Genomic DNA, 24,349 nt, shown 5'->3' with positions numbered 1-24,349 from the left:
TGTAAATACTGGGTTGCTGCAGTTCGTAATCTATCTTAAGCATTGTTACAGTACTGCCAAATCATTCGTAAACAGAAAACCCAGTTGTACATGACGCTGAATTAAATGAATTAAGTGATCCGTGTTACAGCCTTAGATTGAAGGAACTAAAGCTTTATACGTTATTGAAACAGACAGTTGCTACAATGCGTCATAGTTGCATATGTGAGATCCACACCTCATTTCAATCGGCCTAGTGCCATTATATACCTACGCATTGATGTATACGTGGTAAAATTGATATGTAGGTAACGCATAAATGCTTATTGTTTATATATCACCTTGTTAAGTTAGCGTTACTGGAGTGTTGCATTATACTCATTTTAATCATTTTAAAGCTCACAGTGTGTAGTTAATAGGACCATTCTCCCCATTTGTACTGTTAGGTTCCCACCTATTCAGATATTTCTTTGCCTCTGGTTGTCAGAAAATCCAGGGCTGATACACATGATTATATATATATCACTGGACTAGTGCCCGTAAATCACAGTTGCCATGTAACAGAAATACTAATGAGCACCAAATGGTAAAAACAATTAAAGAATGTGCTGGTCTATTCAACAAGTCGCCCCACAAGAGTTATACTACCCAAGATTCCAATAATAGTGCGATGATAATTTATGTAAAAAATTATCAAAAAGTGAGAAGAAGTGAAAAATTGAATATTCGACATAATCAAGAAGTGCAGTTCTTATCTTATTGGACGTGCAGTGGTGATCCTGGTGAAGAAAAGGGTAGGGAACCCGTGCTGTGCCTTGGAAAGTGATGGGTCCCTTCCTTTCCTCCTAAACAATAAGAAAAGAACAGTTAAAATCAAAGACAACTCAAACATTGATCAATATTGCATTACTGACAAAGCGTCTTTGTTTCTATAAAAACAACATTTACGGAGAAAAAACTTATATTATAAAGAGACACACTTTTAGTCATCATGTAAATGAATTGCCAGTTCCTCATCGAGGTTATGTCCCCCCGGAAATCTAGTTTCCAATTCCATTATCCATTTAGATTCTTTCTTCCTAAGGGATAATTCTCTGTTACCTCCCCTTTTGCCCACATTTACTTTTTCAATTGCAAAGTATTTTAGGAGGGAGTTGTTGGAATGGTGGTTTTCTTGGAAATGTCGTGCGATTGGGTAGTTATGGTCAATATTCGTAATCGCTCTGAGGTGTTCCTGAATACGTTTTTTAACCATGCATGTGGTACTCCCCACATACCTAAGTTTGCATGGACATTCCAAAACATAGATCACAAAGCTGGTGTTACAAGTCAGAAACTGTGTTTTACTTTTGTTGTGTCTTGATCCTGCAACTTCAAATTCTTTGACCATGTGGCTGGATTTACATGCTCTGCAGTGTCCACATGGGTAGAATCCTTTGAGATTATATAAGCTTCTACTGGGGGTTGCAGTAATGTCACCCTTTACCAACATGTCTCTCAGATTTTTCCCTTTTCTATATGTGACTAGGGGTCTGTCACTAATGTTGGCACCAATAATGGAATCAGATTTTAAGATATTCCAATTATCAGCCAAGATCTTATGGATCTGCTTGGATTCATGATTGAACGTCGTTATTACCCTGGTTTGTCCTTCATCGTTATCCTTTACAGTGTATTCTAGAGCCTTGGATCTACTGATGTTCTTGATCTTATCTGTGGCCTTTTTTAAAACCCATTCTGGGTACCCACGTTCTTTGAATCTGGCTATCATGGTACTTTGTTCACCTAAAAAAGCCTCGTCTGTACTGCAGTTTCTACGTGCCCTCAATAGTTCTCCAAATGGAATACTCCATTTCAGTGATTCCGGATGAGCACTGAGGGCATGTAGTAGGCTATTACCGGAAGTTTCCTTCCGGTGTAAGCTAGATACCATACTACCATTCTGTTTCATGATGGTGATGTCTAGAAATTCTATTCTGTTTTTGCTCATACTAGATGTTAACTGTATGTTATATGTGTTATTGTTCAGTTTCTTGATTAAATCTCTAGCCTCTTTCTCTTCTCCTTTCCATAAAATGAAAAGGTCATCAATATACCTCATCCATACTTTGACTTTGTTAAAGTCAAATTCAAGGTCTTTATCTTTCCGAAGTTCCTCCTCCCATTTCCCTAGGAAGAGGTTCGCAAAGCTCGGTGCGAAGCACGTTCCCATTGCGGTGTCTCGCACCTGTTTGTAAAGCTCACCATTGAATAAGAATATGTTATTGGTGAGGCATATCCTCATCATGTCAGCCAGTATATTGGTATGTTCGAGATAACAGATGTTTCTTGCCTTTAAAAAGTGTATACAGGCTTCTATACCCTGGGTGTGGTCAATGATGTTGTATAGTGAATTCACATCCAGGGTAATCAGTACATATTCATCATCCCATGTGATGTCTGTGATTTTATTAAGGAAATCTTTTGTATCCCTAATGTATGATGGTAATTGGACAACATATTCTCTAAGAAAGAAGTCTACATATTTAGAGATATTCTCATTGACGTTCCCCAATGATGAGACTTTCGGTCTCCCTGGTGGTATTTCGGAGTTCTTATGTATTTTTGGTAGTAAATATAAGATGGGTAGTTTCGGATAATCTCTTTTGAGAAAACAGTATTCTTGCCAAGTGATGAGCCCTTCTGCCTGCCAATTGGATAGTTTTTCCCATGTAGTGGTTATACTCATATTGTACACATTAGTTGTACATATACAATAAAAGTTAGCATCATTCAGTTGTTTTAGAGCTTCTTTTATGTACATTTGTTTGTCCCACAAGACAATATTGCCCCCCTTATCAGATGGTCTTATCACGATATTATTATCTTGTGCCAATGAGAGGATAAAGGTTCTTTGTTGTTTGGACAAATTCAAGTTCGCATTATTATGTGTACCTCTTCTGTGTTTACATTTGATTAGTTCCTTAGTAACCACTTCATGGAAAGTATCGATAGAGTCATGTGGGAGAATAGGGGAAAAGATAGATTTAGGTTTAAAAGCTGTGCAAGCAGCTCTGTTGGTAGTAACACAATTCTGTTCTTCCAATGTCATATTGTTCTCCACATTTGAGATAGGATCACCCAATGTATACATTGTTTCAAGTACATTTGCATCGTCTACAGTCAAAATGGGTTGGGACAAATTATCTGCTTGTCATGTGGAATTGTCTGGGGGTCTATCATTCCTCAGAGTATGCCACTTTTTAAATTTAAGTTTCCTTATAAATTTAAAAATGTCTACTCTGGTATTGGCATAGTTATATAGCTCAGTAGGACAGAAAGTCAATCCCAAGCACAGTGTGGTTTTTTCCATAGGTGTTAGAAATCTGGAAGATAAATTTATGATAGTTCTGTTTACCACTGCATCATCCATGGTTAATGCATCTTTCTTTGTCCCCCTCTTTTGGTTCCCACGGGTACTTTGCTTGTTTCTCCTTTGTCTGAGCTTGAGTCGTTTCTGTTTTGAGCGCCCCTGCCTCTTCCTCTTCCGCGTCCTTGTCCCCGGCCCCGACCTCGTCCTCTCCGGGGTATGGTCGGTTGAACTTCTTCCTTTTGTCGTCTTGTCCTCATGACCCGGAACTCGTCTAAAAAAGACGCCGGTTTAGTTGTTATTTCACCTTCGGAGGAAGTGCTGGCTGTGTCCACCGATGCCTCTGTGTCTGAGTCAATAGTTGGTATTATTTCTTGCACTGCTTCTGTGATTACAGCATTTCCTGATCCATCTTGACTGTCCTGTTGTTTATATAGATAGTCGTATTTTTGGCTGTAGGTTAGGATGCGTCCGCTTTCATAATCCGTACAGTCTCTGTGTAATTTCCTTTGTTTACGCAGTTTGATATCTTCTTCATATCTCTTAAGTCTATCTTTAAGATCCTCTTTGAATCTTTTGATGTTATCCTGGTCAGTGCTGTTCTTAAATTCTTCCTCGATTGACTCTAGTTATTTGATTATTTCATCTCTATCCTCCCATGCATACTTAATCAATATGTTGAGCATGTTCTTGGAACTAAGGGCTGAATTGGCTGCCCATTCCTCTAACATGCGTGGGTTCCGTGCCTCATGTGATGGAGTAATGTATATTCGCAAACCACGTGGTATCATGTCTTTATCGACATAGTCCTGGAGGGAGATTGCCTCCCACCATTTGGACGATTCCTGCTTTTTCAATTTCTCATATCTCCTCATCTTGATGTTAAGGGAGTTGAGGTCAGGTTTTTTAGTTACGACTCCTGCATTTGTCCCTTTGCCTGGGGCTCTTGCAAAAAGTGCCTGCGCCTCTCTTCGCCTTTCGCTTTCATTCTCCATGTTGTTTGGTAGCTCCTTTTGTGGCAAAACACGTTGTGTACACCTGTTAGAGTGCGCGTTAAATAAAAGATGAGGGAAACAGTACAGTGATGGTAGTCTGCTTTTCCCTGCGGATTTCTAAATTTTCACGAGAGACCTCCCTGCCTAAGTGTAGGCAGTTCCTGATGCCTTTTTATTATTGCTCCGGAATCTTCATGAAGTGTAGATCCTTACACTCATTATTTGAAAATAGCAAATCTTAGTATTGGTATAGTACTCGAGTGTTGGTCTTTCCCACTTGTAATTCCAAGCCCTTACTCAGAGAAGTAAGTACCGGACCACCCAGTTTACGCGCTACGAGGGTGTCCGCCCGCGCACATGGTGCACGCTTGCCCCCCTCCCAGACAACGCAAACAGGGGCCCGGCTTACCTCCGTATCCGTAGGCTCGCGTTCTCCACAAAGTTCCTTTACCAGGATAGGTTCCGCATAGTAGAAGGCCGGCACACGATCCCTCCATAATATAAATCAACAAACTCGGGTCCTTTCGGCGCCAAAGTTATTGCGAATAGAATGTTGCCATTTTCCTATAGTAACTAGGTCCTAACTATAACTACCTACTGGCGACCGCCAGTAGGTAATATATATATATATATATATATATATATATATATATATATATATATATATATATATATATATATATATATATATATATATATATATATATATATATATATTACCTACTGGCGGTCGCCAGTAGGTAGTTATAGTTAGGACCCCTTTTCCATAGGAAATCCGCAACATTCTATTTTGAATAACTTTGGCGCCGGTCGACGAATCCTCGCGAATTTCTCAAAATAGGTGGGGCGCTACGCTCCGCTCCTACCCTGAAAGTCTCGGGGGGATTCGTCAAGCGGGGGCTGAGATAAAAGGGGGGTCCCAAAACGCGTTTTTCCCATGCATTTTTCCATGCGTTAAGTGGGCGTGCACGCCACGAATGGCGTAAAGTAACTTAGCATTTAAAAAACCGTACAAATTCACTGAAAAAACCATAGGTTTCACACACGTTATAGTTAGGAATTAGCATTTAAAAAACCTTGCAAATTCACTGAAAAAACCATAGGTTTCAGACATGTTATAGTTAGCGGAAATTTTACTGATAAAAAACCAATGAAATTCCCCCGTTATAGTTAGTGCAGTCAACTATAACTCACGCGACCGCAATCTTCTGCTGATGACATATGTGTCTTTATGAAAAAAAAATATTTGGAATATATGTATAGCTAAAAATTTATGGAAGAAGACATGGGCAAATAAGTGTCTAAATACAGTATTAGCATCAGCAGAGGATTGCGGTCGCGTGAGTTATAGTTGCCTGCACTAACTATAACGGGGGAATTTCATTGGTTTTTTATCAGTAAAATTTCCGCTAACTATAACATGTCTGAAACCTATGGTTTTTTCAGTGAATATATATATATATATATATATATATATGTGTGTGTGTATATATATATATATATATCAGTAGCGGTCCGTGGAGGGAGTTCGGTGAGGCAGTGAGGCGGGGCGGGGTAGGGGCAGGGTGGAGAAATGTAAACACCGGAATATGGATGAACGGAGGTAAGTACACATTTAAATAAATAAAACAAATTCCTTTGCGCATGCTGCATCGCAAAATGCGATACAGCGCGCGCAACGAAATTAGTTTTATTTATTTAAATGTGTACTTACCTCTGTTCATCCATATTCCAGTGTTTACATTTCCCCACCCTGCCCCTCCCCCGCCCCGCCTCACTGTCCCACCAAACTCCCTCCACGGACCGCTACTGATATATATATATAGACACCAAAGTCCTGGAGCGCCTGCGTCACGGCAAGAATCAGGTACGGACCACATGGGGCAAATTCAAATAAAGTGCTTTTTATTCCGGTGATGGTATTACATCAAACAGCTTTCATGTGGCAAGTGCCCAGCATATATATATATATATATATATATATATATATATATATATATATATATATATATATATATATATATATATATATATATATATATATATATATATATATGTATGTATATATATATATATATATATATATATATATATATTACCTACTGGCGGTCGCCAGTAGGTAGTTATAGTTAGGACCCCTTTTCCATAGGAAAACCTCAACATTCTATTTTGAATAACTTTGGCGCCGGTCGATGAATCCTTGCGAATTTCTCAAAATAGGTGGGGCGCTACGCTCCGCTCCTACCCTGAAAGTCTCGGGGGGATTCGTCAAGCGGGGGCTGAGATAAAAGGGGGGTCCCAAAACGCGTTTTTCCCATGCATTTTTCCATAGGACCTTTAGAACGAGCTACAGCCCGAACGGCTGAACAGAATTACTAGAAATTTGGCAGAGAGGTAGTCCCTAGGTCAAGGAAGTGCCTTTTGTAGGTTTGGTGTAAATCTGTTCAGTAGATTCTGAGAAAATAGCCTTTAAATCAATATATATATCTGAGCCCGCTTACGGTACGCTTACCGTACGCTTACCGTAAGCGTACGGTGGCGTGCGCGAGCGCAATTCTGATTGGCTCTTAGATCTTAGTAAACATTCGAATCGGCCGAAACCAGGAAGCGGCGTCCGCCATTTTGTCTCTCGCATTGAGAGTTATTTCTCAAACTTGATGCCCAAAAACATGTTACGGGGCATTTTTGACAACTCCCTCCCACACAGTCATGTTGAGGGAGTCCCCAAACATCCCCCAAGAGCAAAAACGGTTTTATTTTTTTTTCGGCAATTTCGCCGAGTACGCTTACCGTACGCTTACCGTAAGCGTACGGTAAAAAAAAAAAAAAAAAAAACACTATCCACACTTACCCCACCCCCTGTGCTTTTGGTTGCCGGAGGCCACCAAATGTACAGGGCTTATTAATAGGTAAAAAAAACTAAATTTTGGCAACATGAAATTATAAAATCGAAATAAAAAAAACACTATCCACATTGACCCCACCCCCTGTGCTTTTGGTGTCCGAAGGCCACCAAATGTACAGGGCTTATTAAAGTTGATAAAAACCGTGCACGGAACGAACTGCGTTAAGTGGGCGCGCACGCCTCGAATGGCGTAAAGTAACTTAGCATTTAAAAAACCGTACAAATTCACTGAAAAAACCATAGGTTTCACACACGTTATAGTTAGGAATTAGCATTTAAAAAACCTTGCAAATTCACTGAAAAAACCATAGGTTTCACACATGTTATAGTTAGCGGAAATTTTACTGATAAAAAACCAGTGAAATTGCCCCGTTATAGTTAGTGCTGGCAACTATAACTCACGCGACCGCAATCTTCTGCTGATGACATATGTGTCTTTATGAAAAAAAAATATTTGTAATATATGTATAGCTAAAAATGTATGGAAGAAGACATGGGCAAATAAGTGTCTAAATACAGTATTAGCATCAGCAGAGGATTGCGGTCGCGTGAGTTATAGTTGCCAGCACTAACTATAACGGGGCAATTTCACTGGTTTTTTATCAGTAAAATTTCCGCTAACTATAACATGTGTGAAACCTATGGTTTTTTCAGTGAATATATGTATATATATATATATATATATATATATATATATATATGTATATATATATATATACTGTTGAGGACGCACACAACAAAAGGTCAGATCAAACTGAAGCAATCCTTTATTAAGCAGTAACTGGCAGCTGCACTGAAATGTTCTCGGTCTCACCCTATCACGGGCTGACGGGCTTTAAAGTGTCGCGCCACCGGGTATGTGTTGTCCTGATTGTTAATTGCCCTTAAATGTTGCAAGATTCTCTTGTGTACTTGGAGCTTAGTGCTCCCTACATAACATAAGTTGCATGGGCATGTTAGCACATATACCGCAAACTCGGTTTTGCATGTAAGTAGTTTGCCAATTTTGTGTTTTTTCTGTTCAAATGGAGTAGTGTATGTAGTTTTATTCTCACCCTCTTGGCAGGTTTTACACGATTTACAGTTTAAAAAAACGGTATGGGTTTGTAGCCAACTGGTAGATTCAATGACTTTAGGACTAGTTTTAACTAAGTTGTCTCTCATGGAGCGCCCTCTGCTGTAGGTTATTGATGGACTTTTGGGCAATCTGGGATCTATTATGGGGTCACTAAGAACTAAAGGCCAATTTCGAGATATTATTATTTCGATCTTTTTACGTTGTTGATTATATTGAGTTACGATTCTAAATTCCTTATCAATTCTATTGTTGTTAATTTCTGCTACGTTCACTGTGGTGTTGGTCCTGGATTGTGTCTCATCAAGTAGCTCAATTCTACTTTTACGCATAGATTTATTGATGGCATTATCTATGATCAGTTCAGAGTACCCCCTTTCCTTGAACCTCTGTTTACTATTGGTCTGGGCTATCAAACAAATCATTTTCCTTACTGTGAATCTGCCGCAGCCTAAGCATTTCACCATAGGGAATACTGGTTATAAAATGTTTTACATGGGAGCTACTTGCACGGAGTGTCGAGTTTCCAGCAGTTACCTTGCGATGAAGTTTAGTTTCAATTCTATTGTTATCAACATAGATCTCTGTATTAAGGAAACTCACTGTGGATGCGCTAATGCTGGCAGTAAAATGCAGGTTCAAATCGTTTACATTGATTGCTTGCACAAACTCCTGAGCTTTATCTGTACTGCCATCCCATATGATGAATAGGTCATCAATAAAGCGCCGCCATAACTTGACATTAGTTGTCATGGCTCCCTGGTGTTCAGTCATGAGGACCAGCTCCTCCCACCAACCCATGTGCAAACATGCATAGCTGGGGGAGAAGCTGGCCCTCATCACTACACCTCTGAGTTGTCTGTAAAACAGGTTGTTGAACATAAAAATATTATTCGTTAGACAGAAATCAACCATTTCAATAAGCATTTTTTTGTGGTCAGTTGTTTTGCTCATTATTTTGTCCAAAAAGTTCTCTCAATCCATCAGCATGTCGGATACTTGTGTAGAGCAAGCTGACGTCAAGAGCGATAAGTAGGTAGCTTGGTTTCCGTGTGAAATCCTTGATTTTCCGCAGGAAATCGCTTGTGTCGCTCACATATGATGGAAGGGCCTTGACTAGACTCTGTAAGAAAAAATCTACATATTGGGATGTATGTTCTAGAAATCCATTTCTTGCAGATATAATGGGTATCCCAGGTGGATTTTCAAGGTCCTTATGAATCTTGGGCAGAAAATAAATAGGGGGTACCACTGGGGGATTGTTTTTCAGGAATTTGTCCTGTAATCAAATTATTTGATTTCCATGTTGATAATTTCTTATAAAAAATTGTATACATTGTTTTAAGTTCCGATCGATTACACCTTGTGTAGCATGTTCTGTCATTTAACTGTCTATAGGCTTCTTTCGTGTACTTGTCTTTGGGCATCAATACAATGTTCCCCCCTTTGTCAGAGGCACAAATTAAAATTTTGTTGTTTTCCCTGAGTTTAGACATCAAGGCAATGTAATCTGATTTTTCTTTGTTATATTTAAATTTACCTCTGTAAGTTTTGATGTTTAGTTCCTTAAGTTGATCTGTCACCTGGTCATGAAATAGATCGATCGAGTCTCGTAACATGACCGGATTGAAAGTGGACTTCGGTTTGAACTAGGTCAGAGGGTGTTTTGCTTGTATCTGCAAAGTACTGTCTTCTGTAGGTGGTTCACCTGCTTGTTCCTGAGGGTGGGCAGACAGTTCATCATGATGCTGATTGTGTTCCATTTGTGGGTCCCATAGTTCCTGCATTTCATTAAGAAATAATTCCTCTGATAGTATAACTTCTACGGGGCTCGATGCCCTCGTTTCCGCTGCCATGGGGAGATTTTGTTTCTTGGTATTCCGGTTAAGTAGATGATATTTTTTCAATTTCAGTTTTGAGTACTTTTGAATATATCCAGTCTTGTTTTCACATAGTTGAAATTGTTAATAGGGCAGAATGTTAGTGGGACTGAGTATTCTTGTGTCATTATCACTCAGTTCCATATCTGAAATGTTCACAATCGTTTTATTATTAACTGTTTGCACATTTATTTGCCCCTCCTCTATCCTCCTCTTCTTTTGCGATTTGTTTCTGTTTCGGCTTGCCTTCCGTCGTTGCTTACGTTTCCAATTTTTGTTTGGCCATAGTTGTTTTTTGCATGCGGGGACGGAGCGTTTGCCGTCTGTCCTCGCATAAAAAAGATAACTCTTCATCTAGTGTACGTTTTGCCCTGCCATGGTTAGCTTTGAACCCTAGCGCCATGAAGCCAATCGGCGTACGAGCGCTTTACAAATTCCCATTAACATAACATTAACATTAGAAGCTGATTCCCGCTCAGAATCGCTATCTGGAACTGAACTCAAGTCGGACTGTGATGTACTTGAAGATGTCCCATCCGTTGTTTTGGCATTTGATTTGGCAAGTTCTAATTTTTTATCTTTGCTTGATCTTAGCGCTTCATATTTCTTGGAGAAGGTGAAGATCTGTCCCACCTCATAGGCTGTTTTATCCCGAAAGAATTTATATGTTTTTCTTTCCTTAATCTTTTCTTCCTCTTTTTTGAGCCTCGATAACATTTCTTGACGCAACTTTTGTTTTTCCTCAGCTTTTTCCATTGCATCAATGTCCTCATTGACCTTAGCTATTTCTTCCAGTAGAGCAGTGCGGTCAATGTCTGTGTATTTTATCAGGATTTGCATCAGGCGTTTAGACGAGTCTAAGTTACATTCCGCCCACTCCCGCATCATGAGTGGGTTAGGCACCTCATAGCTTGGTGCTAGAAGTATCTTTAGACTGCGTGGCACTCTATCCACATCCAGATACATTTGTAGGGAGCGCGATTCCCACCATTTACTTTGCTCCGAACGGCTTTTCTTTTCCAATAATTTGAATTTGTCTCTTAACGAAGTATTTGTCTCCTTTGGGTTAGTATTAACGTGAGTTTCCTTATTGGTTTGAGTTCTGAAGTCATTGAATATCATTAATGCTGCAGCTTCTATTTCTCTAACTGTGTCAGCCGACATTGCACAATTAAAATACAAATATATGGTCCGAAAGTAAAGAAACTATCGTAGAGTTTAAAAATTCGTCCTGCACACCTCTCACCCCTTATCTGCTACTTATCACGTACCTGAGTTGACAGAAGAAACGTCCGCTTCCTCCGAAACGGTCAGCTTCCAGTCCGCTCCGGGATCGTGTTTCTTTCGCGATTCCGGGGGGACCGACAGCACAATTCCTTCCGGATCAAACTTGCAATTTCCTGGAACAGGAAAATAGGTCTCTCCAAGTGCTGCGGCCACAAATGAGAGGGGGTCCGTAAAACGCCGGAGAGAGACTTCGCCCGCTTTAAGTATCCAAGGTACTATTGCGCGTATCGTATTTAGGTAGAAAACAGATACTGACCCAACTCTGGTGCAAAGTTAGTTTATTTTCGTGCAAGAGATCGCCATGACGCGTTTCAGCCCTTCCCACGGGCCTTGATCACATGACACAGTACAGCATTGCACATTGGTTTAAATAATGAGATATGTGGATGAAATCATTGGTTCTAGAGGCATACTAGACCAAATAATATCGAAGACAGACTTATTTTAAAAACTCCAAGTCTTTTTTCTTTCATTACTCCGTCAAATCAAGCTTGATTAAATTATGTAATATGTACATGCAAAGACCCTTAGTTTTAAGACAGCCAATAAAGTCTTAAAAATAATTCAATTCGAGGACATACAGAATAAATTAAGTGCATATACGTCCCCACAAATGATCACATGTGCAAAGAGAATTATTGAATTGTGCAAAATTGTGCAAAAAAAGTGCTAAAGTGAAATAAAGTTAGTTTAAAATATTGTCAACAAACGGTAATGCCAACAAGGAGTTTTTTCTGGCATTGTAACGCCATAAATATCTTTTTAAATATGTAAATCATTACTGTCATTGTTCGTGAGCAGTAGTAAAGGTGTAGGTTCCTGGAGCCCCAGTAATCCTACATTTGATCATAATAGGCTCAACACTATAGTTAAGTACAAGTGCAGGATATTGCAATGGTCCACATTACAAGATAATTGTAGAACACAATTCAAAGATCTGATAGGGTTGTATAGGGTGACATATTAACTGAAAAAAACATAGGTTTCAGGAACGTTACAGTTAGTTGGACATTTCACTCGTACAAAAATATAGAAATTCCGGCGTTATAGTTAGTTAAGCTAACTATAACTCGCACCCCCGCAATGCACTGCTGATGACGTCCCATATTACATCATTCATGACATGGTCAGTTAATTTCTATGGTTTTTTACATGCTAATTTCTAACTATAACGTGCCTGAAACCTATGGTTTTTCCAGTAAATTTCAAAGGTTTTTAAATTAAAATTTGTAAGTCGAATGTACCTCAATCCTATGTTTTTTAAATTTTATATATACATATATATATATATATATATATTCACTGAAAAAACCATAGGTTTCACACATGTTATAGTTAGCTGGACATTTTACTGATAAAAAACCAATGAAATTCCCCCGTTATAGTTACTGTAGGCAACTATAACTCACGCGACCGTAATCCTCTGCTGATGCTAATACTGTATTTAGACACTTATTTGCCCATGTCTTCTTCCATTAAATTTTAGCTATACATATATTACAAATATTTTTTTTTCATAAAGACACATATTTCATCAGCAGAGGATTACGGTCGCGTGAGTTATAGTTGCCTACAGTAACTATAACGGGGGAATTTCATTGGTTTTTTATCAGTAATATGTCCAGCTAACTATAACATGTGTGAAACCTATGGTTTTTTCAGTGAATTTGCAAGGTTTTTTAACCCCTTCAGTGCCCATGACGAGCTGGACTCGTCATGGGCTGCGGTGGCGCTGTGCCCATGACGAGTCCAGCTCGTCATGAACTCCGCCCGCTAATGGAAGGCGCGCCACTGGGCGGGGAAAGGGGCGGGCATGCAAGGGGTTAAATGCTAATTCCTAACTATAACGTGTGTGAAACCTATGGTTTTTTCAGTGAATTTGTACGGTTTTTTAAATGCTGAGTTACTTTACGCCATTTGTGGCGTGCGCGCCCACTTAACGCAGTTCGTTCCGTGCGCGCACGGTGCGCTTCGCGCACCGTGCGCGCACAGTGAGCACGTGGTGCGCTTCGCGCACAGTGAGCACGCGGTGCGCTTCGCGCACCGCGTGCCCACGTTACGCTAGATGGGCCATGAACGCACGATGCGCTTCGCGCACCGTGCGCACATGGAGGTCATATGATGAGACAGGTAAAATATAGGTTTTGTTTATCTCTGATGAGCCATGCACAGCACACGGGGTAGGGAGAATGTGGATATTTTTTTATTTTTTTTATTATTTCTTACCGTACGCGTACGGTAAGCGTAATCGGCGAAATTTTCAAAAAATTAAAATTGCCTTTTTTCACTTGGGGGATCGTTGGGGACTCCCTCGACATGGCTAGGTGCTTGGGAGCTGTGTAAACAGCCCCTTTACATGATTTGCACTTTGTTTTTCAACCCCCTGTCAGAGTGCGAGAGAGAAAATGGCGGCCGCCGCTTCCTGGTTTCGACCGATTCGAATGTTTACTAAGATCTAAGGGCCAATCAGAATCACGCTCGCGCACGTCACCGTACGCGTACGGTAAGCGCACCGTAAGCGCACCGTAAGCTGGCTCAGATATATATATTGATTTAAAGGCTATTTTCTCAGAATCTACTGAACAGATATACACCAAACCTACAAAAGGCACTTCCTCGACCTGAGGACTACCTCTCTGCCAAATTTCAAGTAATTCTGTTCAGCCGTTCGGGCTGTAGCTGTGTCTAAAGGTCCTATGGAAAAATGCATGGGAAAAACGCGTTTTGGGACCCCCCTTTTATCTCAGCCCCCGCTTGACGAATATATATATATATATATATATTACCTACTGGCGGTCGCCAGTAGGTAGTTATAGTTAGGACCACGTTTCCATAGGAAATCCGCAACATTCTATTTTGAATAACTTTGGCGCCGGTTGACGAATCCTCGCGAATTTTTCAAAATAGGTGGGGCGCTACGCTCCGCTCCTACCCTGAAAGTCTCGGGGGGATTCGTCAAGCGGGGGCCGAGAAAAAAGGGGGGTCCCAAAACGCGTTTTCCCCATGCATTTTCCCATAGGACCTTTAGTCGAAGGTACAGCCCGAACGGCTGAACAGAATTACTTGAAATTTGGCAGAGAGGTAGTCCTCAGGTCAGGGATGTGCCTTTTGCATATATGGAGTCAATCTGTTCAGTAGTCCCTGAGAAAATTGCAGTTAAAAGCACATACATATCTATAGCCGCGCACCGTGCGCGCACCGTGCGCGCACCCTAACGTGCACGAGCGTAATTCTGATTGGTGGTTACATGTTAGTCAACGTTCGAATCGGTCGAAATCAGGAAGTGTCGGCCGCCATTTTGTTTGTTTTCAGTGCAAGAGTGAAAAAGGAAGGTGGCGAACGTGAAAAGGGGGCAGGGTAGAGAGTTCCTGACCCTCTAGCCTTTGTCAGGGGGTCCCTGAAGGACCCCAAAGGCAGAAAAAAACGTTTTAAATTTTTTTTTTTTAAATCGCGGAGGTGAAAAACCAAAAATAAAAAAATAAAAATTTTAATACGTAGTTTATTGTAAAATAAATATATATAAAAAATAATAATACATACATAACTTAGCATTTAAAAAACCGTACGAAAATCACTGAAAAAACCATAGGTTTCACACAAGTTATAGTTAGGAATTAGCATTTAAAAAACCTTGCAAATTCACTTAAAAAACCATAGGTTTCACACATGTTATAGTTAGGTGGATATTTCACTCGTAAAAAACCAATGAAATTACCCCGTTATAGTTAGTTCAGATAACTGTCATGAGCAGGATTGCGGGCGCGCGAGTTATAGTTATCTGAACTAACTATAACAGGGGAATTTCATTGGTTTTTTACGAGTGAAATATCCACCTAACTATAACATGTGTGAAACCTATGGTTTTTTGAGTGAATTTGTATATACATATATATATATATATATATATATATATATATATATATATATATATATATTCACTGAAAAAAACATAGGTTTCATGCACGTTATAGTTAGGAATTGCCATTTAAAAAACCTTAGAAATTCACTGAAAAATCCATAGGTTTCAGGGGCGTTATAGTTAGCTGGACATTTCCCTCGTACAAAACCCTAGAAATTCCCCCGTTATAGTTAGTTCAGCTCACCATAACTCGCGCGCCCCCGCAATGCACTACTGATGACGTCACATATTACATCACTCATGACATGGTCAGTGACATCACTGATGACATCACTGATGACATCTCAGATGACATCACTGATTACATCACTGATGACATCATCCAGTGAATGTGTGTTTCTTAAAGTTTTAATATGTTTAATATATATAGGGAAAGAACTATGGAAGAATGAGTGGGTGTATAAGTGTGTGAATGGATGATTTTCTAGGTGTGTGACTGTCTCTATAAGTGAGTCATGAAATGTATCTTACTGCAGACTAGTAACTAAACTGTGAATGTCTGTATCTGTCTGTCTGTTGCTGTATAAGTAGCTGCATGGTTTTGTGAATAGCTATATGAGTGTCTATATGGGTTATTGATTGGTTGTCTGAGTATCTGTATGGGTGTCTGAGTGTTTGTGTGGGTAGGGTGTGTGTGACTCTGTGCATAGATGTGTGAGTGGGTGATTCTATGCGGGCATGGTTTTAAGAGTGCATCTGTGATGGACTGTATGGTTGGGTGAGTGTTTGTATGGGTGTGTTAGTGATTGAATATATATCTCAGTGGTACATGTGTGAGTAACTACATATGTGAAAGGCAGGGTATATGTGTGTAAGAGTATATAACTGGGTATATGTGAGAGTGTGTGATTGTGAGAGTGGCTGTATGGATGAGTGTGTGCTTGTATCAGTAATTATATAAGAGCATAAGAATGTGGTAGTATTTTTATGAGTAAGTGAACATTTGTGTGTCTAACTGTAAATATGAGTAAATTGGAGTGTGATTATTTATTTGCATGATTGATTAGGTGTGTGAGTATGTCTATGGATGGATGATTGGCGGTGTCTGAGTGTCTATATAGGTGTATAAATGCATATGATAGTCCTGTACTGAGTGACTGTAAGTATGAGTGACTCTACAGGTGAGTGAGTGGAGGTGTGTGTAGACCTAAGAGTCAATGAGTGGGTATGTAGTTATTGGTATTGGAGTATCTATGGTTTTGTCAATGGCCGTCTGAAATTTTGAGTCGGTGTATGAAAGGTTATATTAGGATGTGAGAAAATGCACTAAATTATTACATGGATCATGTCATCAGTGATGTCATTTGAGATGTCATCAGTGATGTCATCAGTGATGTCACTGACCATGTCATGAGTGAAGTAACATGTGACGTTATCAGTAGTGCATTACGGGGGCGCAGGTTTTGTACGAGGGAAATATCCAGCTAACTATAACGCCCCTGAAACCTATGGTTTTTTCAGTGAATTTCTAAGGTTTTTTAAATGCCAATTCCTAACTATAACGTGCAAGAAACCTATGGTTTTTTCAGTGAATTTCAAGGGTTTTTTAAATGCTAATTTCTATCTATAATTTGTCACTAAAGCTATGATGTTTAATGATTTTCATTGGATTTCTAAATTTTTCAATTTCAGTGTGTCAATTCCTTTCATTATGTTTTTTGTAAATTCATTTTTATCACCTCTTTTTTACATATTTTTTCAATTAATTCTTTTAAAAGTTAAAAAATATGATTTGTTTTTATTGGGTTTAAAAAAAATGTTAATGTTCTAAAATATATTTTTATATATTTGAAAAATATTTTTCAAACTATATTTTCAAAACTTTTTTTTTTTTTTAATTTTGGGGGGAACCGCGCACCCTATGCGCACCCTATGCGCACCCTTCACGATGCGAAAGCATCCACGTATGGTAAGCGTTTGGTACGTGTTTGGTGTGCGACTCCAAGCATATACGCAACACTTACGATGCTTGTTACGTGACGCTTGCGCGCTTCCGCGATGCGTCATATGCGCGCAAGACACGGTGTGTGCGCGAATCCCGCTAAATATTTAACATTTAAAAAAACATATATATATATGTATTTTATGTGAATATTAATTGAACACAAACTCTAAACTACTCATAAAAGTAATATATTTTTACATTTAATCCGATATTCTTTTTAAATTCAATTTTGCGGATGCGCGCTGGGTGCGTGCTGCGTAAGCGCACGGTGCGTGGATCTCATGTGACCTGAAAAAAAGAGATTTGATTGGTTCATTACACTTCCTGTTCTAACTATTGAAAGACCCCACCCATTTCAATCATTCTTCTTTGACCTTCTTTGGAGGAGCATCTCTTTGCAGAGAAGAAGCTTTTTTGGACACTTAGCTCTAACTTTTTTCAAACCAAACAATGGCTTCAGGGCAGCAGGCATCTCCTGGATCTTCTCAGTCATCTGAGGATGAATTTTTGGAAGAGCCAGCATGCACGCCATGTTTTTCATCTGTGGTGTGGAAATTTTTCACTTATCCAGAGGGGCAAACAAAGACCAATGCCACCTTGGTCACTTGCAAGATCTGCCAGAGAGTGCTGTCTCGTGGGGATCCAAATAAGAAATATTCAGGCGGAACGGCGAGCATGATGAAGCATCTGAGGACCCTTCATCCAGTAAATCTTGCTCGGGAGGAATGCCGAAGGATGAGAGTCGCTCCTGCTCCTACGGATTCATCAGTGCCAAGCACTTCAAGAGTGCATCCTTCTGCACAACATTTGGACATTCGTCCACAATTCCAATTTTTGAAAGTGCTCTGCACAAAATGCAATGCAACTTTATGCTACGGGGAGCAGTCTATCGATCTGATCTGCCGCAAGCAAGAAAGTCACCATTGCTAGTTTTTTTTTTCTACCTGAAGTTCATTGTTTTGTTCCTCCAGTTCTATTTTGCCTTTTTTTTTAAAGAAAATCCCCCAAAATTTAAAAATTGTTCCAAAAATCAAAAAAATATATAAAAGAAAAAAGAAGAAAAATAAAAGTTCTTCTAAGAACTAACTTTCCTGGTTTAAAAAAAGAGCTATATACTTGTTTGTTGGTGTGTGAAAGTTTGGATGAATGTATGTGTAGAACGTAATTGACTGAATGAATGCATTAATAGTGTATGGTGAAAGTAATAGTGCAGAACTATGAGGAAGTGCTGCAGCATCACACAGTAACCTCTTTAACTGCAGTGTGCTGTAGTACTTCCGAAGCACAGGGATGCAACATATGTACATAAATATGTTGCACATCTATGCTTCTCTCTGCACAGCTGCATAACCCCTTCCACGTGCGGCAAATTATGCCGCAGTGTGAGGTGGGGTTGGTCTGGGCATGGTGCCCAGGTACTTAGGACGGCTCCCGGCCGTCATGAATCACGGTGGGCGTGTGCTCATGACGGCTCTGAGCCATCCAAACTCCACCCACTGATTAATTCAACCGCACAGGCGGGGAATTAGCTGCGCGTGGGCGGAGCGGCAACGGTCGGACAGCTCCCGACCATCATGAGCACACGACTACCGTGACTCATGATGGCTGGGAGCCATCCTGAGCACGGAAGTGGTTAAATTGCAGCCATGTGGTGACACAGGCACCCTTGCACCATAGTGGAAGGATATCTGTCTCATGTGCTGTTTGTTTTTGTGCAGAAAGACACACCTTCATGCACAGAAACAATCAATAAACGCACTTTTCTCTTTCAATGTATGCTGAACATTTTAGCATGCATTGAAGATGTAAAAATTAGGAGAAAAAAAAAATTTCTCCTTGTTGTGCATTCATACACCAATTAGAGAATGGTGCAGCATTCACACACATATCGAGATTTATGATTTCTGATAAATCTAGAGATGTGTCTTGTTCTATGACTATTCAGTGCATTCATGTACAACAACGCTTATAGAACAACCTTCCAACGCAAAGTGGTGTGTATGATGAGGTTGTATTTACATGGTGTAGAAAAAGTACACAGAGCGCCTTTTCCTCTATTTGTAAATATGAAAGAGTGTCTTGCGCAATAACTATGTTTCAAAAAGTGACATATTTCTGTTTTGAAATTGCTTTCAAATGATAGAAGGTAAGCAGTGAGTTTTGTCTGCAAAGATGCTCAAAGAAGAATGATTGAAATGATTGTGGTCCTTCGATAGGTACAATGGGAAATATGATGAACCACTCAAATCTGTTTTTTTGCAGGTCACATAATATCCGGTAACAGAGAGATTTCAAAGCTACATCGGTATAAACAGAGTGTTTTAAAAAAATTGTTCAATCTTTTTAGGTTCTTGCAGATCTGCCCATTCTGCATATTTATATTTACTTAAACGTACCTTCATAGCAATAGAAAATAAATATGATATACATTTTTTTCAGATTTTTTTTACAATAAAAATTGATGTAAACTGCTTATTTTAGAATTAGGATTTTGTAAAGAAAAGAAAACATAGTTATAACATGTAATAATACATTTTTTACAACACAGCATAATTTCAAAATAGTAATTTGTTTGCCTTTTTTGCTGTTCTCAGAATATATTGAATTTCACTAGAAATAGTGATTTCAATCGTACTCATCACTTAACAGCGGGCAAAAAAAAAACAATCAAAAAGATTGTTTAAAAAAACCCAACATGCTATTCTCAGTAAAATAACACAAGATACAAATCACACATATATAAAATGCTTATGGCTAACAAAATTTTATAAGTTTAACTTACAAAAACTGTAAATGTCGTCGCCTAAAAATATTCACCGAGTCAATGAGCACAAAAAAGTCCATTATTCAAACATATACCTTACCTTGAGGCCAAATGGTATTTTTGCACTCCTTTTTATGTAAATTGTCCAATGATAGTCCTATTAAATGATAATAATAAATTTCTCAGAGAGTGAATAATCTTCCTAAAACTTTGACTTTAAAAATATTAGGTAGGAATTTGGTAATTCCCTAGGCAAAAGTTGTTTGAAAACCAACTGGGAATCATTACAAAGTGTCCAGCCTTTGTCACATTTTAGATAGGCAGTGAAATGTCCAGATGTGGTGGAAGGACCATCATGGAAAATTATTGCAATTGCTACAAAAGTCCTTCCTGATATTGATACTTGTGTTGCTACAAATTGCTTGATTAAAGTATCCAATTTTCTTCCATCAGCTGTACAACGTTGCATCATTAAAATTATGTATTGTCCATATTTTCTTAAAAATAATGTGGATAATATTTCTGATTTACATTGGCTACACTCCATGTTTTGATTTGCACCTTTAACTAATTTATTGAAAGAAACTGATTTACAGTCTGGTAATGTTAAATACAGACATCTTTCAGTGTCTACATTAGTGGAACATGTACACATGCAATTTTCACAATGATGTTCCCATTTGTAAGAAAGGCCAAAAATATTTTCTATTTCTACACCTTCATTTTCAAAAATGGTAAGCATATACATTAAAAGTTCCTGAGAATCTTGTTGGATATTTTGTGTAATGTGTAGAACCAGAACACACATCCAAAAGATTACGAACATCTGAAACAGATTGTATTTTACTTGTATCTGTTGTCCATTTTTCAAAAACAGAATGCAACAGAGAACAAAATCTTTGTTGCCGATTCTGCATAATTTGTTCTTGCAAACCTTCAAGATAAAAAACAACATTGACCACTACATTAGCATAGCAGTTGACACCTGAACTATTTTCAAACTGATAACCAACAACCTCTTCAACAGTGTCCAATTTCTTTTTACTTGCAATCACAACATTATCTTGTTCTATTCCCTTCTCAACACCTTCAGAACAGATACTCTCAAACCTTCTTTTTCGACCAACCACACGCTTTTCAAATACAGGATATTGACCTAAATTTGGAGCATACACCCTTCTTAACCTATTATACTCCGGCTGCAAAATTACTCCCAAACCCCTGTATATTGTCCCATGTTGCCTCTAAATACTGACAGTGAATCGTCCCTCCCAACATCCACCATCCATATCCATAACGAGAAAAAGGGGGTAGGTGGGATTCATCCTGTAGCTCCCAACTCACTTATTATGGACCCTGATTTTCCTTTACCTCCTGATTTAAAAGCTGATGTTAAAATTATCTCATGGAATATTGCCGGCCTGAAAGCTAAGCTTACATTGCCGGACTGGAACAACTTTATCGCAACCCATGATATTTGTATCTTCCAAGAGACCTGGAGTTTAACACCATTATACAAATCTGGCTATACTTGTCATTGTGTCCCAGCAGTATCCACTGGCCGAGGGCGTCCCTCGGGAGGCCTCATGATATGGGTAAATATTGCCCTTGCCTGTAGTGTCTGTCACATACAAAGCGCTTCTCCAGATGTGATGCACGTAACTTTGAGAGGGCCAAAAGGGGGGCCCACTATTGAGCTTTTCAATGTATATATCAGAGGCACCAAAGGAGGAACCAAGTCATCCATTGTTCCTATCTTGGAAGAGGAGCTTGTCTCCTGTCCTCCAAACTCATTTATTCTGGTGGCCGGAGATATGAATTGCACCTACGAGCCACTTGCCTCTGAAGACATAGTAGAGGTTGAAGAGGAAGATGCCAGGTGGGGTATACCTCCTCTGATGGTTCCTCCAGTCAAGAGGTGGACGCAGGTGGCAATTCAATTGAATGCTTTAACCTTGGAATATGGGTTGAGAGCCGCCAATGGTCGGCTCCCCTCTGATCTCCATGGAGCACCCACTTTTAACAGAATTTCCAGTCCATCTTGCATCGATTATATTTTGATCGATCGCAGACTATGGCGATATGCAGTGGATTTGGTCATAGCCCCTACCACCGACAGTGACCACAATCCCCTATGCTTGATATTGAAGAGACCATGGCCCTTTGATCTACCAACCTCTGACCCCTGCCCCATCATGACTACCAAAGAAGTTACCCCATCGAACTGTAAAAGATACCTTAAATGGCCCAAAATCGCATTAGACGAGCAAAAACTTATATCTATAAAAGAGATTTTGCTGTCAAAAACTGCCGAACTCAAGAGAGCTTGCGACGAACCCGATGGGAGTTTAAGGGCCGGGTCCATCCACACAGCTACAGCTGAATCGATAGAGTCATTTTTCATGGTACCCTCTTCTACTGGTAAACCGATCAGACGCAAGCCGCCTGGTTTTTGGTATAACTCTGAATGCAGGATTAGCAAGAAAAAGCTTGTAATCGCTGTCAAAAACAGGGATTGCTGCCTAATCCAATCTGCCAGATCAGACTACAGAAAGGCCGTGGCCAAAGCCAAGTGTGCCTGGGAGGAATCCCACTGGTTGGCCCTGAAAACCGCTAGCTTAGCCAGAGATGGGACTGCATTTTGGAATCTTTGCAGATATTCAAGAGATTCCGACCCTGATACAATTTTAAATCATATCACAAACCAGGAATGGTTTGCTCATTTTTCAAATCTTTATTCTGGCGAGGACACCCAAAGCTCTAGGGTTTCTTCTCATACTATTTTGACAGACGCTATTCTTGAGAGTTATGATCTTTTCACGGAGGAAGAAGCCATGACTTCAATTAACAAATTAGTCCCAGCTAAAGCCCCAGGCCCTGATGGCCTTCCTGGTGACCTGTTCCGTTCCGACTCCAAACATTGGGCAGCATATTTTACCATCTTGCTCAATGAATTTCTTAAAGGATCGCCCATCCCCGAGTCATGGAAAGGAGCAGAGGTAATACCAATATTCAAAAAGGGTTCTAGAGAGGACCCTGCCAACTACCGACCAATAAGTCTTATTGACGTTAGCCAGAAGGTGGTTGGCAGGGTCCTGTTGGAGCGTATCCTATTGTGGGCCAATGAGAACAACATTCTGTCCCACTACCAGGCCGGGTTTAGACCAAATACGGGCACGATCGACCAGGTCTTTAGGCTGTTATTGTTATACTGGAAGGTTGTCTTGATCGGTAGGGGCAGTCTCCATCTGGCCTTTATTGATCTGAAGACTGCCTTTGACCTGGTCCCTCGTGATCGCCTTTGGTCGGTTCTGCAGGACATGGGCGTGCCGCCCCCCGTCCTCGACCTTTTGGTCCGTCTCCATGAGGGTAACTATGCACAGGTGAGGTGGGGAACTCAGGCCCAGAAAACAGAAAAGATCTCAGTTAACAGAGGAGTCAGCCAGGGCTGTGTACTGGCACCCACCCTCTTTTCCTTATTTGTGAACGGAGTGGTGAAATTTTTGCAAGATATTCCAGCTGATGCCCCTGCCCTGGCGGGCGAAAGAGTCCCCACCCTCCTCTTTGCAGATGATACCCTTCTAATTTCTAAGACACCAGCAGGGCTACAAAAGCTTCTGGATAGATTCCATTTGTTCTGCACATTGAAAGGTCTGACCATCAATACATTAAAGACCAAGCTTCCTTCTTTTAAATCGCACAGATCATCCAGTGTCGCCATCATGTTTGATGGAGCCCCTTTGGAATACGTCAAATTATTTGATTATCTCGGAATTAGAATTTCCGACAGCCTAAGCTGGAGACCCCATATCCATAAGATGCTGCTTAACCACAAACGAGCCACGGGGGCCATTGCTAAAGAACATCGCTCCCCGAAGAGCAAGCCAATCACTCCCGCATTAGTGATCTATCAGGCTAAAGCAGTTGGTTCGGCGCTGTATGGAGCCAAACTATGGAGATATGATAATCTCGACGAAATTACTTTGTCCGAGGACAAATTTATGAGAGATTTGGTCTCTCTGCCAAAGGGTACTCCACTGAAACCACTCTTTAGCGACCTGGGCAGGCGCTCGATTAAGGACATGGCGAGGCTACGCCCTTTGTTATTCTGGGCTCGCCTCTGGCGCACTCCGGAGCTAGCTAAATACACCGAGGGCCTAAAAGAAATAATGAATCTCTGGGCTCACACAGAGTAAGCTGGCTCTGCAACATCAAAAAATCTCTTAATCAGCTCGGTTTTAAAGAAGCTTG

Source organism: Triturus cristatus, chromosome 3_2 (genome assembly GCF_964204655.1).
Source record: "Triturus cristatus chromosome 3_2, aTriCri1.1, whole genome shotgun sequence".
NCBI classification, from domain to species: Eukaryota; Metazoa; Chordata; class Amphibia; order Caudata; family Salamandridae; genus Triturus; species Triturus cristatus.
This window is presented reverse-complemented; position numbering follows the sequence as displayed.